The sequence below is a fragment of the Rattus rattus genome, chromosome X, assembly GCF_011064425.1.
Source record: "Rattus rattus isolate New Zealand chromosome X, Rrattus_CSIRO_v1, whole genome shotgun sequence".
Classification (NCBI taxonomy): domain Eukaryota; kingdom Metazoa; phylum Chordata; class Mammalia; order Rodentia; family Muridae; genus Rattus; species Rattus rattus.
In genome coordinates this window covers 86,292,309-86,309,275 of record NC_046172.1, presented here as the reverse complement: position 1 = coordinate 86,309,275, position 16,967 = coordinate 86,292,309, and the positions used below count along the sequence as shown (strand labels likewise).

The 16,967-nt window shown below is 40.3% G+C and overlaps 1 protein-coding gene across 1 annotated transcript in view; it reads left to right on the top strand.

Moving 5' to 3' along the window:
* The first annotated feature begins 4,913 nt into the window (after window positions 1-4,913).
* Sytl4 (synaptotagmin like 4) overlaps window positions 4,914-16,967 on the top strand; it is a 48,885-nt gene continuing 36,831 nt past the window's right edge. The window contains exon 1 of the mRNA XM_032890198.1: window positions 4,914-5,035. The gene's annotated coding sequence lies outside the window, so the exon portion shown is untranslated. The remainder of the gene's footprint in view (window positions 5,036-16,967) is intronic.

Below are 16,967 nucleotides of genomic sequence, written 5' to 3'. Positions count from 1 at the left end.
AACACACCATCTTTATAACCTCATTCATCATAATTTTTTTCTTGGCACTTTATTCTGTAATACTCCCTTAGTCACAGTTCCACTGTACATTACTTAGTGTTTATAGCCCTTTTACTTTGCTGTATGCTATTTTTCTCCTATAATACCTTTCGAAAAATCATCTTTTTTTTTTAAAGATTTATTTATTATATATAAGTACACTGTAGCTGTCTTCAGACACACCAGAAAAGGGCATCGGACCTCATTACAGATGGTTGTGAGCCACCATGTGGTTGCTGGGAATTGAACTCAGGACCTCTGGAAGAGCAGTCCGGTGCTCTTAACCACTGAGCCATCTCTCCAGCCCCTCGAAAAATCATCTTGATCTAAATCCTACTTATCCCTTAAGGGTTAAAGAACCTAATTTTCCCCAGGAATACTGTATTAGTTGCTTTCCTATTGCTGTGATAAAAATATCATGACTAAGGCAACTTGTAAAGGAAAACGTTTGATTTGGCTTATGGTTTCAGAGGGTTAGAATCCCTCATGGAGTAATGAACGCATGGCCGCAGGAAGGGCTGAGAAGACTGATCCTCCCTCTCTCAGTAGTCATTAACTGCCTCTAGCTTTTTATCTAGGTGTGTGGCTTTGTGAGATTTCCCTAATCCATGTTGAAATGTCAGCTGATGCTGTCATTGTGCAGATGTTGTTTGGGTGATCACATTGTGGTGCTGCTCTCTGTTATATATAGAAGACACTATTTCACAGAAGATGCTCTGGTTCTATGGCTGTTACAATCTTTCCAGCCCATCTACCATAAAGTTCTATGAGTCTTAGATGTGGGAGCTGTAATGCAGATGCCTCAATTAGATATGCAAGCCTCAGAGTCAGTTGTTCTCTGTATTTTGACCAGTTATAGGTTTCCGCGATGGTTTCTTCTTGCTATGAAAAGAAGCTTCTTTAACAAGTGATGAGAGATTACTTATCTGTGACTATAAGAATAGGTATTTAGAATGCATTTGGGATTATCCTAGTTTAAGAAGTGGCAATAAAAGTTCTCTGTAGTACCAGACATGAGTACTTCCTCTTAAACTGGCCTTATGTTCAATTACATACACCTCCAATTACATTGGTTACCTCCAATGTGTAAGTGCCACTATTGCACCCGTGGGGTTCTTTCGGGAGGCCAGTCATTGTTGTCTCTCCCTATCTTTACAATTGGAAAGATAATTGATTGCTTTTCTCATCTGGCAGCTTGTATACAAATTTAGATACAATGAGAGCTAGTTCTTAGGGAGGGAAGTCTCCAGATGAATTCCAGATCAGTTCCTCCGAGTTCTGTGCCCGAAATGTGTGGTATCTTTAGCAAACAATTCTTTCTTACTTTCAAGTTCTGTGCTACAACCAAGGGCAACAGCCAGAGCCTATGCTGTATTGGGAGTCTCTTGAACTCCCCTGAGGAGGGACTTGTAGGGAAGTTTCCTGTGGCTAGTACTAGGGTTTTAATTAGCATATGATTATTGAGGGACCTGTTAATCACCCCAGTGACATAATTTAATTTATATTTGTATTCACATATACACATATATTATATGTACATTTATATTAAGTAAATAGAAAATTGTAGGTTTTCCTACAGGTTTTTCAGTCATCTTTAGTGTTCTATATTTCTCTTTCTCCCTCATCCTTGTTCCTTCCCTCCACTCTCACAAGTTAAAGCCTCCCCCACTCTATTTTCCCACGTTTTCCTTCATAGTACTTGTGTTCTACTGCCTCCCTTTTGGAGCTCTGATGCCTGATGACCTGTTTTCATAGGTCATTGTCTGAATTTGTTTGTATTGTTAGACTCTTCAAAAATATTTAGTAGAATTTGAACACAGAAATATTGTAGCAGTCAACTAGTGTCCAAGCAAAAGTGACAGCAATTTACAAAGCAGACTATGTGTAAAAAAGGTTAAGAAAGGGTTACTGCCCAGTTCTTTTAAAATCCATTTTGATGTTTGACTCAGTGCATTGACTGCTGGGTAGGTAAGGGTGTCCTAGAGATGAACATCATATCCTTGCATCTTTTTATTGAACTAGCTCTTGATGACTAAGAAATCGCACATTTGGAAGCAAAATCTTAAAGTGTTGCTGAGTAATAATAAAGGAAGAATAAATATTTTTTAGGTAAATTCTGGTTGAATATATTTTCATCCCTATTAAGGACCACCTGCAAAAAAAAAAAAGGTATTTCCACAAAACAGCTTCGCATGTATGTGCATGTGTATGTGTTTAAAATAAAGTCCACATACTCTCCCAATCCAACCTAGATGTTAGCTGTCAAAGCTTCACAAAGCAAGAAGATTTCAGCTTTGAAGGGGTTTCTTCATGCTTTAGGGTAGAGGAGTGTATTAAAAAGTCATGTTTCAGAGCCCGGGAGCTGGATTTTTAGTGTTTTGTCTACCAAAACTGAAATGATTTTTCCCTATTACAATTCTTTTTTAAAAAGATTTTGGTACTGGGGCTGGAGGGATGGCACAGCAGTGAGGAGCACTGGTTGCTCCTCTGGAGGACCTGAGTTCAGTTCCCTGCACCTACATGACAGCTCACAGCCATCTGTAACTGTGGTTCCAGTGGATCTGATGCTTTCTTCTGACCTTTGCACACATTGTGTGCTTGTAGTGTGCACACATATATGCAGGTAAAACATCTACACACATGAAATTTAAAACATCATAAAATAAAAATATTGGTATTATCAAAGCCATCTATACTTACCAGAAAGTTGACAAATAAAGAAAAATGGGAGAACAAAAATTAATTCCATCAGTTTTGTTACAAGTATCCATTATTAATATTTTTGAATGTTTCCAAACATTTATTTATATTGTCATAATCATATTCTCTATTGAAGGTTGTATCCTACTTTCAAACAATATTATATATTATACACAATATAATAGATTCAAATATTATATACACTATATTATACATAGTATAAGCATTTCCTTGTTATTATAAACTGTGTATATATCAGTTGAATTGATCATAATAATATTTTATTTGTAGGACTATATAATATTCTACTTAGCCATTGAACTATCTTTATCTGTTTTTTTACTCTATTTTATAGTGGAACAGAAACTTTGTGTCCACCTCTATTTCCTTAGGATTCATTAATTAATTAGCCCATCATGCAATTGATACTCAGGGCTTACTATTATATACTATTTTGGATGCCAAGTGTCTGCCTCAAGTGGCAGGTTGTCTTTTACTAAGAATCCTTGGGGGAAAGGAACAAATTTCAGAGAAAAGCTGCCATTCAGCTTTGGTTGTGTTGAATTTGAGGTGCTTGCAGGCTATCTGATGGAGATGCTAAGGAAACAGAGCTCAATATAGCCATCTGGGAAGAATTATAGAATTACAGTCGTGGTCATATAGATGAAAGATACCATTTAGAGAGAGCACATTTATCTTCACTTTGAGATTGCCTGACGTGACAGCAGAACATGAACCATATCAAGGAAATGGAGGAGAACACAAAATACTAGGAGGAAAAGCAAGGCAGTGTGGTGTCACAGATAACACAGAATTCATTTCAGGGGTAAGGAAATGGCCAATGGGGCTAAATGTAGGGAAGAGGTCAGGCAAGATAAGAGCCAGCGATGCTTTATTTGTTTATTTATCAAGGAATTTATTGAAGCAGAGATCATTGGTTGGGTAGCTCATTTAGCTCAGTCTTAGTGGTGGGGGCAGGGAGAGGAAACTAGATTTCTAAGAGTTGAGAAATGAACAAGAAAGAAGAGAAGTGAGAAATTATAGACATGTCTCACCTGTAAAATAGTTGCAATCAATTGACCCTTAAAGGAGGTATATATATATCTATATATATCTATATATATCTATATATCTACATATCTATCTATATATAGATATATATAGATATATATATAGAGAGAGAGAGAGAGGGAGAGAGAGATCTTATATATGCATAGGATGCGGATTTTCTTTTAAGCTGGTAGAAATTTGGGTATGTTTAATTGGTACCGGTAGATAAGAAGGATCTGCCTACCTTTCATGGCTGATGTGAAGCAAAGACAGAGAGAGAGAGGAAGGTGGAGATGTGGGTAAACAAAGCATTTTAGTGTGTCTTGAAGAACAATGAACACGTCCTTTCAAATGAGAGTTTTTAAGCAGCATACATTCCTGCTAGAGGCTACAAAGGAGCTTATCTGGCGATTACTCAGTCACCATTGAATGCCTTTTCCAAATCCCTCACAAACTTTGTGCTGAAGAACCCACTGTTGTTCTAAATCGTTGTCTAGTTCTTAATGAGGTGAAATAGTTTAAATAGTTGTGTCTTTGAGTGTGAATGCATATATATCCTTTCCCTAAAGAGTACTTTCACTTGCCTAAAAAAAAAACCGGAAAGTCAATCTGAATGGTACATATATTAATATTCCCTCAACTAAAATTCAGACTCCTTTTTATTTTATTTAAGTTATTTATTTGATGACCCAATCCGTTTCATCAGGGTTGCTTACAGGGTCCTGGTGATTATTCACAAGCATATGGGCTCCTTTCCAATGCCTCCATCGATGAAGAAGTTATCTTTCTCTCTCCCCAGTGAGAGACTCTTGTTTTCCTAGTACTTGACAATTGGACAACTTTTGGCTTGCTGAATAAAGTGGGAACTTTATTTCCCACCTTCCCCATTATCTAAGAGAGTGAGCAAAGACAGACAGAAAAGGCAGAGGAGGGACGACATCTAGTAGGTTCTCAAACTCTACTAACTCAGGAGGAAATTCCTCCAGTGCCTTAAGGCTTCACTCCCGGAAAGCTGTACTGTGCTAGTTGGCCCTCAGTTAAAATAGCCCTGCGCTCGGTGCGGCCCCTTTAAGAGTCCAGCTCCTCCCCGCTCCAGGGAAAGTTGCAGCTTTTTCCGCCTCCTGGGAGGGTTGAGTAGGGCCGGCCGCCCGGGTTGCTGGTCTCAGTCTTTTTGGAACTAGAGACCCTTCCAACCATTCAGCACCCGGACCTTTGGTCACCTAGTAGCACCTGTTGCAGGTGACAGGTAGGTGGCAGCTAGTGTCTGAGCGCACCCTCGCCTTCTGTCTGGGACTTCGCGGACTCCCCCAGTCCCGTGTCTCTCCCCCACCTCGGGGGCGTGTGTCCTGTTTTACCTTGTGTGCGGTCCCTGTCCTCCCTCCCCAGCTGCCACGCGGGCTCTTCGGCTGTGTCCGCGTCTAGGGACCGCACCCCCACGCGGTGCCTCCCGTCTGCTCCAGGCGGTCCCTCCCTGCCACTTTTCCTTCTCTCGGGCTGTTTCTGCGTGGTTCCCTTGGACAGAGTTTCTGAGTGCTGCCTCTCCACAGGTATCGCTGGCTCCGTGCGCCCCAGCTCCCCCCCACCCCCCTGCTACCCTTGGCCCCTTGGGAGAGCTGGTCCCTGGCGCAGGCTTGGACAGGCTTCTAGTGGAGCTGTGCCCTCGGACTTGGAGTCTAGTCACCTTTTCAGTGACTGCTTCTCACTAGGCTTGGCTCTCCAGCTCCTTCTATGGCCCCTCGCTGTTTCTGAACTCCAAGCTTCTATTTCCCTAGCTTCACCTTGTCTCTCCACTACTGGTACAGACTAAAGGCAAGTTGACTCTGAGCTCTGCCTCAGTGGGCTCCCTTTGGGCATGGAGCTGGAGACCCAGCTGTGTCCTTTAGAGCTCCACTGCTTCACCATGCCCCCTTCAAACAAGCTTGGGGTTTTGCACCTGGCAGAAGGACACCAGTGTCCCTCCAGCCTGCAACACTGAAGTAGATGGATGGGGTCTAGGAGAAGTTGATAGCAAAATAATTTGGTTAAAATTTCTGGTAGCTTGAAAAATTGATGTGTTTGCTTTAACCAACCCTTTCTTCCCCTAATATACTACAGTTTCAGGACCAGAGGACCTAGAATTCGCTTCTAGCATGATTGACTCTAAGCTCTTCATATCCATGGGAGAAAATAATCGCCTATATTCCTGGACATCCCCCTACCCCACTTTCCCTTTCTGTTTTTGTTACTTCAAGACAGGGTCTCTCACTATAGTGCAGGACAGTCTGGAATTCATTATGCAGACCAGGCTGGACTCACACTGGCTGGTAATCCTCCTGCCTCTACCTCCCAAAGTGCTGCTGTTACAGGTCTGCAACATCACATCTGTCCTCTGCTTTTTTTTTTTTTTTTTTTTTTTTTAAAGCGGGTTACTTTTCTACTCTTTGTTAGCTGCACTCTTCATAAATATGTTGACATTAAGGAGTTAATGAACTAAAGTGTAAATTTGCCATGAAGAACTAAAAACAGTAATTAGCTCTGAGAGCTGTGGCAATTTTTTCCTTGGTGTGTGTGTGTGTGTGTGTGTGTGTGTGTGTGTGTGCGTGTGTGTGTACCTACTGGAAGTCCTAGTAGAAAAAGCCCCTTTGGGTAGCAGATGAACATGATTTTAAATGCTGCACCCTAGGTCAGAGTGGTGAACTTGAGCTTGGAGTCCGGTTCTGGGATTATTGGTCTGTGAGTATAGAAAGCATTCTGGTTGGTGTTCTCTGAGCTTTTTTCCTTCAAGGCTGGAGCTATTGTAGAGATGGCATAATGAACAAATGAAGTCAGGTGATGTGATCAGTTCTTATGCTATCTCAGACAAGCCTCATACTAGTTCAATGCAATTGGTACCACAGTTACAACCAGGATACAATGCAAAGGCGGCCCAGAGGTTAAGTGTGGTGCTCTAAATTACACTCTGACAATGGGACAAGCTTGTGTGAAGCTATCTTCTGGTCCTTGGTTCCATCTTAGATGCACCGTGGAGGAGTTGAATCTCCTCATTCATGTCTTAACCGAGTTAATTTCAAACATGGGGCCAGTTGCATGTTGCTGTTGTTAAGTACATAGGATGACTGAAGCCTCCTAGGCTCTCGGCTCCGTGGTAATTGTCTTGAAGTTAGGAGAGCATATTCCTGGGTTTTAGAGGTACGTTCCTGGATTCTAGGGATGGACACCTGATTCAACTTCTTCCTTTCCTGATGGCCAGGGGAGAAACAATGGGGTAGTAGCTGACAGGTATTTGACAGAAATATGTGTATGTGACAAAGCCACACAAGGCAAACAGAGTGATAGCATACCCTTTTTATTTGTAGGTTAGGCAGCGATACTCAGGAGAGTATCTCTGGAACTTTGTTTAAAGTATTGTTTTTTTTTTCTTCTGACAAACTTGGTACTCATATTCCCAATGTCGTCCTCTCATTAATTCTTATTCAACTCTCAGGATTTAGCCTAATGTCCTTGCCTTTGAGTTAACCTCACTGAACCCACACTTCCTTCCCCCAAGCAGAATGACTAGTTATATTATCTTGAAGGACTTTATTTAGACTTCAACAAAGGTCTGAATACCACTCCGTTTTTCCATCTGGAAGGTTATAATGTCTGTAAAGGCAGTAACTGGATCTTGAAGTACAAATATTTGTGCTAGGGATCAGGGATGCCATGTCTTCCAGGGATCTAGATGTGCTGGTGGTGAGATTGGAATAAGAAGAAACCATCCCGAGCTATTTGTAACACACAGTAGGGGTTTGTACACAAGCATTGTGCCTATGTTTCAAGGCAGTCACTTGACCAACCCACTGAAAATTGCAATCATGTCCCTAACATTCTTTTTTTTAAAAGCTTACTTATTTTTATTTTATGTGCATTAGTATTTTGTCTGCATGTATGACTGAATGAGGGTGTTGGATCCCATGGAACAGACAGATGTGAGCTGTCATGTAGGTACTGGGAATTGAACCTTGGACCTCTGGAAGAGCAGCCAGTGCTCTTAACTGCTGAGCCATCTCTCCAGCCCCTTAAACATTCTTTCAACCTCCTTCCTACATTTGTTTTGCTTATTGATTGTTTCACTTCTACCTCATAACACAAAGGCCATGTGGATAGGACTTTCTGTCTTTTGTACTCACTGGTGGTCAAAGGAACCAGGGTTCTGAGCAAATCATAGGGGTGACACTGATGCCGTTGAGAGAATGAATGAATGGCATTGCCATTCTAGGAATTGGAACTCTTGTACTTTTCTGAGTCTGAAACCAAGCCTCCAATTTGCTACCTTATACATATAAGGATGCCCCAGCCCCACGGCCCGGTACTCACACTGCTTTCCTTCTGCTGAGGTTTTCTGTTTGGTTGTTTGTTGTTTTGCTTTGAGACTCTATTTCTGATAACAACTTTGACCTAGTGATAAATATTTCCTCTCTCTTTCATTTCTATGTTGTTGGAGATAAGAATCTCAGAATGTACCCCAGGCTGGCCTGGACCTCACTGTGTATCCTGGCTAGCCTCATACTCATGGTTATTCTCCTGCCTCACCTTCCTGAGTACCAGGATTGAAGATGTGAACCAATATGCTTGACTAGAACTTCCCCTTTATGTTGAAGTACAAATCTGTGGGTGGAAAAAGAAAGACACCCTTCTCTTGTTCCATCTTAACAGTGGCAGCACTGGGGAGAGAGGTGTGTATTATCAGATGTCCCAAGGCCATTCCGGCATTTGTCAAGGTCAGTGAGAGCGGACAGAATGTGATTGTGTAACAGGTATAGGCCCCAAAGAATAAAAGATGACAGAAATTAGGTTTTTATTCTCATCGACCTTAACCTTTTTATGCGTGAGGTGCTTACTATATTCTGGGCTCTATGGAGACGGTCCAGCTGAGTGGTACTTTTACAACAATTGCCTAGTTGAATACTAGTTTTATAGAGGAGTAGGCAACAACCGCGTAGCAAAATAAAAGTGCTATTTTGTTTAAATGCAGTTTCAAATATCCAGTCAGAAAAAAAGTCCAGAATTCATGTGATAACAGAATTGGAAGGACCTAAACCCTGGCAAAAGTAGTGATGATGTGTACCTCTCACCATTTATTGTGTGCTAACTTCGTTGAAATTTAAGTTTGCACAAATAACTGCTCAGGCTCTATCAATCTTATGTCCCTAAACCCTGAGCATTGGACTGTCTCGGAACTCAGCCTACAGACTTTTCTCCCTCCAAAACCTGCTCAGAAGTTCTCTTTAAGCACCAAGGCTGTGACATCTAGATAGCCATCATTCATGTTTGTGTTCTGTGTTTCCTTTGTGCTGAAGCCTCGTGTTTTTAGTGGCCTATTTGACATCTCTACCTGTCATCTGATAGATGCCTCAAGGATAGCATGGCCAAATGTGGATTACTGATTGCCCTAACACCTTTAATCCTTCCCTTTTTCTACCCATGAGTAGGAAATAGGGTACCATTATACATTTAGTTGGTTGAACCAAGAATATTGGGTTATCCAGGATTTCTGTCATCTTCTTAGGCCCACCACATACAATGTTTGAACTCTCATTGATCTCACTTTCAAACTGTATCATGAACTCTTCCAAGCATCTCCATCTTCTCTGCCTGCTACCCCCGTCCCAACCACCATGAAGCTTCGCTGAACATTCTTGCACAATGGTAAAATATACACAACTATTTCTGTGGAACAGCTCCATATGGGTGTGCGAGATGCTAAACCATGCCAGGAAGCTTGGTGGGTAGAGAGGGTTGAGACACCAGAAATTCATTCCTATGATGGTAGGAATCTCCTGCTCCCTAAGGAACTCCTGGCCTACAGTAGGCACCTCCTTAGTTCCTATCAGATTCCTGGCCTGGAACATGTGCCACATGGATGTGGGATGTATGTGTGCGTGTACACATGTGCTTATGTGCGGGGAGGGCTTTAGGTGTTTGGCTCTATCGCTGTTGCCTTTTTGCCTTGAAACAGAGTCTCTCCTCACTGTATCTGGAGCACACCATGTGCTTGCAGCTAGTGAGCCCCACCAATCGTCCTGTCTTCGCTCGCTCTCTATCAGGGTTTTTACACGGGTTCTAGGGATCGAACTCAGGTCATCGCTAGAAGTCTCACCCACCAAATCATCTTCTCAGTGCCTGGAAAATCATTGTAGTAAGTGACCTTCTGGGTGAGGGAAGTATTGATCAATGGATTCATATTTCTCTTCTATTGGGGAGATTTGTTTCAGTCATTTGTTGCACTACATGCTAACAATAATGCATCGTATATTCTTACATTGTTAAAAGAATAAACTGAGTCTTTCTATAATATATACACACATCCAAATTGATTCTTTCCTATAAATATACACAATTATTGTTAATGAAAGATAAACACACACATACATATATTAAAAATTTAGTATCTCAGAGAATTTGCATATTTACAATCAAGAGCACTTTTGTTTATTCCCTTATTAATGTTGGATGATTTTTAAAAAATATCTTTTTTTCTGTGGTGGAGATCGAACCCATAATCTCGTGCATAGTAGGCAAGTAATCTACCAGTCAGTTACACTCCCCTGTTTGGGACAATGTGGTATTTATATTGAAGAAGCTTGGCTGTAACGGAGGGAGGACAAGTCTCAGGGGAGATGAAGGTTTTAATTTTGTGTTACTTTAAATACAGGATTGAGAGAAGGCTGTTTATGAGGCAATCACATAGAATTAGATGATAGAGGGTCCCTGAGGAAGCTGGGGGGGTAGTGACTGAACAGAATGAAAGTGGAAAAAATACTGTACTTAGAGAAAGGCAAATAGCTCTTTGGTTGAGACAACAGAGAGAGAGCAAAACTAGTGATGCTCTGGAGGACAGAGCTGTGGATGGACTGGTATTCTGAGGATGGTCCTCTTGACAAGAGTGGGGAAGGGCACCAGTGGTCTTTGAGAAAGATGAAAAACAGGTGCCCCATCAAGATTATACATATGTGTTTCATAGCCTCATATTTACTGCAAATGCGTCCATCTTTTGTTAATTATCTCTCCATAATGCTGCAAGAAGTAAAATGGGTCTGGACTATTATGTTTTGTTTCTACCTGAAGTCACAGAGGCTGGTTTCATTTTTTCCCAGAATCACCAGCCAAGATCTTGAAGCACTATGAACAGTATAGTTTGAGAGATTTGTCCAGATGGCTGTGACAGAAAATGACAAGGTCAGAGATTAGACAGTGCCAGCAAATGAAGAGTTGAAATGACAGATCAGTCAATTTCATGGCCATAGCTCTCTAAAACTACCTTGAATTCAAGGTAGTTTTAAAGAGCTGGAAATCTCCCGTGGTATCTGCACTATTTCATGTTTGTAGGTTTGTTCGGTTTAGGTTCTAGGAGTACCTTAGTGTGTGCATCTTCAAATTATTGCCAGTGATGCACAAGAAAGCAGGGTTTTATCTGCTGAGGGCCCACTGTGTGGTAGCTAGGAGGAACTGAAATGTGCTAGGAGCCTTGCATTGGGTCTGGCCATCCAGACATTTGACTTGTAGTGCACACAGACACTGGTCTCTTTTCCTGGGGAGCATTTCAACAGGGAAGGCGTGTGTTAAACATAGATTAAATTCATTGCAATTGGGAAAAGTTCTCTGAAGTTCAAATTGTGAAAAATCAGCGTGTTCTAACAGATTTTTTTTCTTACTACTTTACGTTTATCAAGAAAGTTTTCTTTTACGTTTCTCTTTTTAAAAGTTGAACATTGGGGCTGGAGAGATACCTCAGTGGTTAGGAGAGCTTGCTGCTCTTCCAGAGGTCCTGATTCTGGTTCCCAGCACCTACTTCAGACATAGTACACATGTGGCATATACCCACAAATATCCATAAATAAAAATAAATCTTAAGAAGATCAACACTGTCTTTCTGTAATTTTGCAAAATTGACACCCAAACATTTAAAAACTTATTTTCAGTATGGGTGGACCTTTTTCTTTTAGATTTCTTTTGACCATTTGATTTTCCTTCATTAAGACTTATCTGTTTGTATTCTCTGTCTGTTGGGTATTTTTGTCTCTTGTATGATGCCACTAACCACTTTTTTATTCCTCCTCAAGATTTGGAGAGTCCACCACGTCTTTTCTCTGTATTTATAGTTATTTATTTCTATTTCCTTTTAACTTCTTCCTTATATAGCTTGGTGTGCTCAGAGATATGAAGATATTTTTATTACTTGACCTAGGAAGAGTTAAAACATAATTTTATTGCCTCTGCTTATCTTAATTCCTAGAGGAAAATTTTTTGTTTGTCTTTTTTCCCAGACATATTTTATATGCCTATATAAGATATTCCAATCTATTCATTTATCCTTTCCATCTCTCTATTTTTATGTATAAAGAAATACAAATGGACTCATATACGTTTTTATTTAATATCCCATGGTAAGCTTTCAATATTGGTAAATAGGACTGCTTTTTAAAACTACTGCATAGTTTACTCTTATATGTATCCCAACCAACCAGTTTCTTATTAATGGAATATTTTTACTGCTTTAGACATTGTTTATCCCTGAATCTCTCACTCTCACTCCCTGTCTCTATCTATTCATCTGTCTATCTGTCTGTCAGACTGTCTTTATGTCTATCACATCTTGAATGTCAGCCCAATAGTTTTTCAAAATGTAATAGCTCTATTAAAAATGATCAGTTCTGCTATATTAAAAGTGGTTAGTAGTAGTCAGGTGTTGGTGACACACACCTTTAATCTGGGGTGACAGAGGCAGGTGGATCTTTGTGAGTTTGAGGCCAGACTGGTCTACAGAATGAGTTCCAAGACAGTCAAGTCTACACAGAAAACCCCTGTCTTGAAAAACAAAACAAAAACAAAACCAAAACAAAACAAAACAAAAGTCAGCGGGGCCAAGGATTGAAAGAAGTTTAGGGAGAGAAAGACTAAGAATTCCCCATGGTGTTTACTGAGTTTCTGACTCTTACCATATAGCAGGAACAATTTTAAAGTGCTATAAGTTAGAAGGTTAGACTGATAAATTGAGAAATAATTTGGGGAGATGAGGAATTGGAGGTACTAAGTATGGCCAATTCCTTAGAGAAATTTGGTTCTGATGAGCAGAGAAAGGATAGTAGTGGGAGAGGGGGGGTTCAGGGAATTCACTTTTCATTTAGTATCTCTGAAGGATGATCAGGTGGATGGTGGAATTGATGCAGCAGAATCCTATGCTTCATGGGAGGGGATCTGGAACTGGGTAGAGGTTCATCATGAGTGGGCATAGATGAGCATAAGTATAGATTTGGCATCAGTAAGTAGTCTGATGGCATTTATATTTCTTTATGATAAAAGGTAAGACCAACCTCTTGAACAAGAGTTGAAGTAGACAGGGTTTGAATATTAGAGTCACTCGAGCAATAGGGATTGTGGAGAACAGGCGGGCTAGCCAGACCCAGAGAAGCATATTTGTGGTGCCGAGCAGTGTTGAGGTGAGCTTGGTGATGAAGAATTCGTGTGGATAATAATCTACCATGCCCATTTTCTTTTTTCACTGGATCCCAGGAGTGCTCATGAAGGCATAAAAGTGCCAACATGAGCTCAGCTGAGTTTTAAAAAAGCAGATATTTGTATATGAAATTAGGAGTTAATGAAGACACTGACAAGAGTGTATTTGAAAGAATAGAATCCAAACTGTCTAGGAAAGGTACTGAAGACAGAAAGGGGCTGACCAGATGAAAGAGGGTTTGTAGAAGACTGTTCAGTGAGGTCTTTGAGGAGGAATGACTCGGGAGAGATCACTGAGTGAACAAGTTGGAAGGATAGGTTGTTAAATTCAGAGAGGAGTATTGAATCAATGATGTCAAAGGTGGAAAAGTTCTGCGGAATAAACTCTTGGGTGTGGTTGAATGATAAGTGGTATTTTTTGATGCCAGCTCATTCACTCTACAAATATTGATTGTATATTGTAGGTCAAGTATCACTCTAAACACTAAAGGTACAGAGATGAACAAAATAAGCTCCATTTCCTTCCCCCTCCAATAATCCACAAAGAGATGGACAAAAAATAAAATTCCATTTCCTTTCCCCTCCAATGATCTACCAAGTTTCTTTTATACAGTTTACAATCCAGTAATATATAAAATATATATGCACACACATATAATTTTGACATTTATAAAATAAGAGGATATGAGCAGATTTCTCTCTGTGTAATTTTATTTAGAGACCTAATAATTATAATACTAAGAGCAAAACTTTGTATGTGTGGCAAAGAAAGCCCTTCTAGGCATTTTGAGTGCTTTCCCTTTCTTAAAGTCTATTTGTTTCATTATGAGAATTTGTATCTCTTTCCCCTTAGAACTTGTAAAGGTCCTTTCATGTGTCTTGTCAGTTTTGAAAATAAAGAAATGTACGAATCTACTTTGAACCTTTTAGTGTTTGTAGCTTCTTGTGTTTGTTTTTTGTAACTGTGAGGACATTGCTTGTGCAGCACACCAGATGTTGGTAATGCATGTACTAATCTTGTGCTAGGGATTTGAAGTAATGTGTCAAGTAATTCTTGTTAAACAGTTTAGGAGGAAAGGAACACTGGCAGCCACTTTGTATGTTAGATTTATTTCGTAGTTTGTACTTTTCCCTTACCCATTGCAGAAACATTCTCACATATTTATTAGCATTTTACTTGAAAGAAATTGACACTTTAAAATGGTTTGCCACATATGCTGCTCAGTTAAAGTTCAAATGCAGGTTATTTGGTGGTGTTTAAGGTTTCTATGGCCATAGCTAGATCACAGCATCCCTAAAATTAAAAAGAAGCCGAATGCATGAAATTGCAGCTAGGTGTGAACATGGACTGGATTAGTCATGAGCCGTCATGACTTCTCATTTAAGCGGATGGTGTGGGTGCTTGGGAGGTGACGTGGCCTGAGAGAAACAGATGCCAGTTAGAGTTTAGCTTAGAAATCGCCACCATCTGTGACCCTGGCAAAAGAACAGGGTCTTCCCTGCGGGGTTTCTGCCTTATCAAAGCTTATAGAACAGGGAATGATAATTGAATTACAAGGTGATAAGCTTTATTGAAAAATTACAAGCCTTACCACACTTAAAAATGATTATAAATTAATAAGATTTTATAATATTTCTTTATTTGGGGGAGTAGGTATGGGGTGAGATGGATCAAACCAAATTCAGGGCTTTGTGAATGCTAGTCAATGCTGTTCCACTGAAACACACCCCTGGCTCGTGGATTTTTGCAACCGGATCTCTTACATACACCAGGCTCACTTTAAACACACAGTCCTATTGCCTTGGCCTCCTGTTTGCTGGGATTCGCCACTAGGCTGGGTAGTTTTGGTTTGTGAAGACCCTTAGAGTCTTTACAAACTTTGAGGCTCTTAAGGTCTTTGGTATAGAAGGTGGTGAACTGTTTGCTCTTCTACCACGAACTGTATGGGACCCTATGGAGCCTGCCCGGCTTACATGAGAGGAAGATTTTCTAGTGAAGATTTTGAAAGTTAGAGATTTAAGTAGGATTGTCTTAATAGCTATTTCTCCTCTTGCCAGATGGGACATTTGGATCTGTGATCTCATGTTTGACTAACAATCTCATTTTTTATGATACTTAATACTTCTGTGAACCACCTGCATGGAGACCTGCCTCTAAGATTTGTGGCAGGTTTAAGTCCTGAGAAGCAGGGTTTTATGACTGTGAAATCATGGGAATAAGGCCACATCCACATGTTCTTGTATGCTGCCCTGTAAGGGCAATGTGTAGAGTCGCATATCTAGCTTCCCCTTAGGAGTTACTGTAGAGTTGTTTATAACACACAAAGTGGAATTTTCCTCAAACCACTCAAGATCAGTATTTGACAATTTTGAAATATAACTATGCAGATACCGTCTGGCGAAAACTGTCCGCACACATGATTTTAAGAGCTAACTGAGGACACTTCATGTTGGTTCCTTTTGCTCCCTTCGGTATGCTCCCACTGTCCATTAGAAGAAATGCCCTAGATGGGGAGAGCGGATCTTTTCCTGTCTGCAGAGGAGCGGTCTGGAGAATGAGAGAGTAAGCCAGACTGAGGGCCTCTCAAACATTCATCCATTAGTACATAATGACTTTAAATACCTACCTCAAGTTCCTAGGCATAAAGTGTACCCTTTTCCAAATGTCACTATGCAGTACACTATTTCTAGAATGTAAAGAGATGGTACAATCAAATGACTAAGCCCTTGGACTCTGGAACCAGACTGCCTAGTCAGAAAATTAGACTGTCTCTTCCAGGGTATATAACCTTGGGCAAGTTATTTACTCACTCTGTCTCACTTTCCTCCTTTGTAAAGTGTACACAACATTTTAGTGCCTGCCTCATGGCATGATTCTGAGAACTAAATGACTCCAGGCATAGAAAATGTGCAGAAAAGTGCCTGATACATAATAAATGCTATAGACATGTTAGCTGCTGTCACCTTCAACACAGCCATCATCCTCGTTGGTATATATCTTAAAAGGAGCTAACACTGCAAACCACCACAGCACATACAAACCCCTTTCCTAGAACCCATTTAAAGAAAAAAAATATTTGAGACCATAAAGCTTCATGTAGACCTGTGAGCTAGCAGTAAATTTCTCACTATCAAGGAAAAACAGAAAACAACTGTGCTACTCTAAAACTGTTGATGGCAGGCCCAGAGAGGTCAAGGCCTGAGGCATGAGTGAGAGGAGGTTGCCTCTGTGACGGCCCAGTGGGAGGCTGAACTGTGGTGAATCCAGGTACTTGACTGAAGCCTCATTTGCTCTTTGATGTGAGCTTTGGCTTGGGATCTTTTTCTTTCTCTCCGTTCCTGTTTTCTTTTTTATTCTCTCTTTTTGATCCTACTTTCAAAATGTATGATATTTTTCTATGTTTTATGCATCTTTATAAATCACTTTAAGTCCTGTCTGGAACACTGTATAAATAATTATCTTTAAAAGCGATCATATCTAATTACTAACATTTGCTTAATATTTATGCTTACCAGTCTACATCCATGCAGAGACGTACGGGCAACTTTCCATCTGGGCAAGAATACTGATTAGATTTCTCAAATTTCATAGAAAGATGTCAAAACAGCCATATGCTCATATATTTTCCAAAGCATATGGTTAATAATAATTAAAACTAAGCAGCTAACAATGTTGGGTTTTTATTCTAGGCCAGACACTGTGC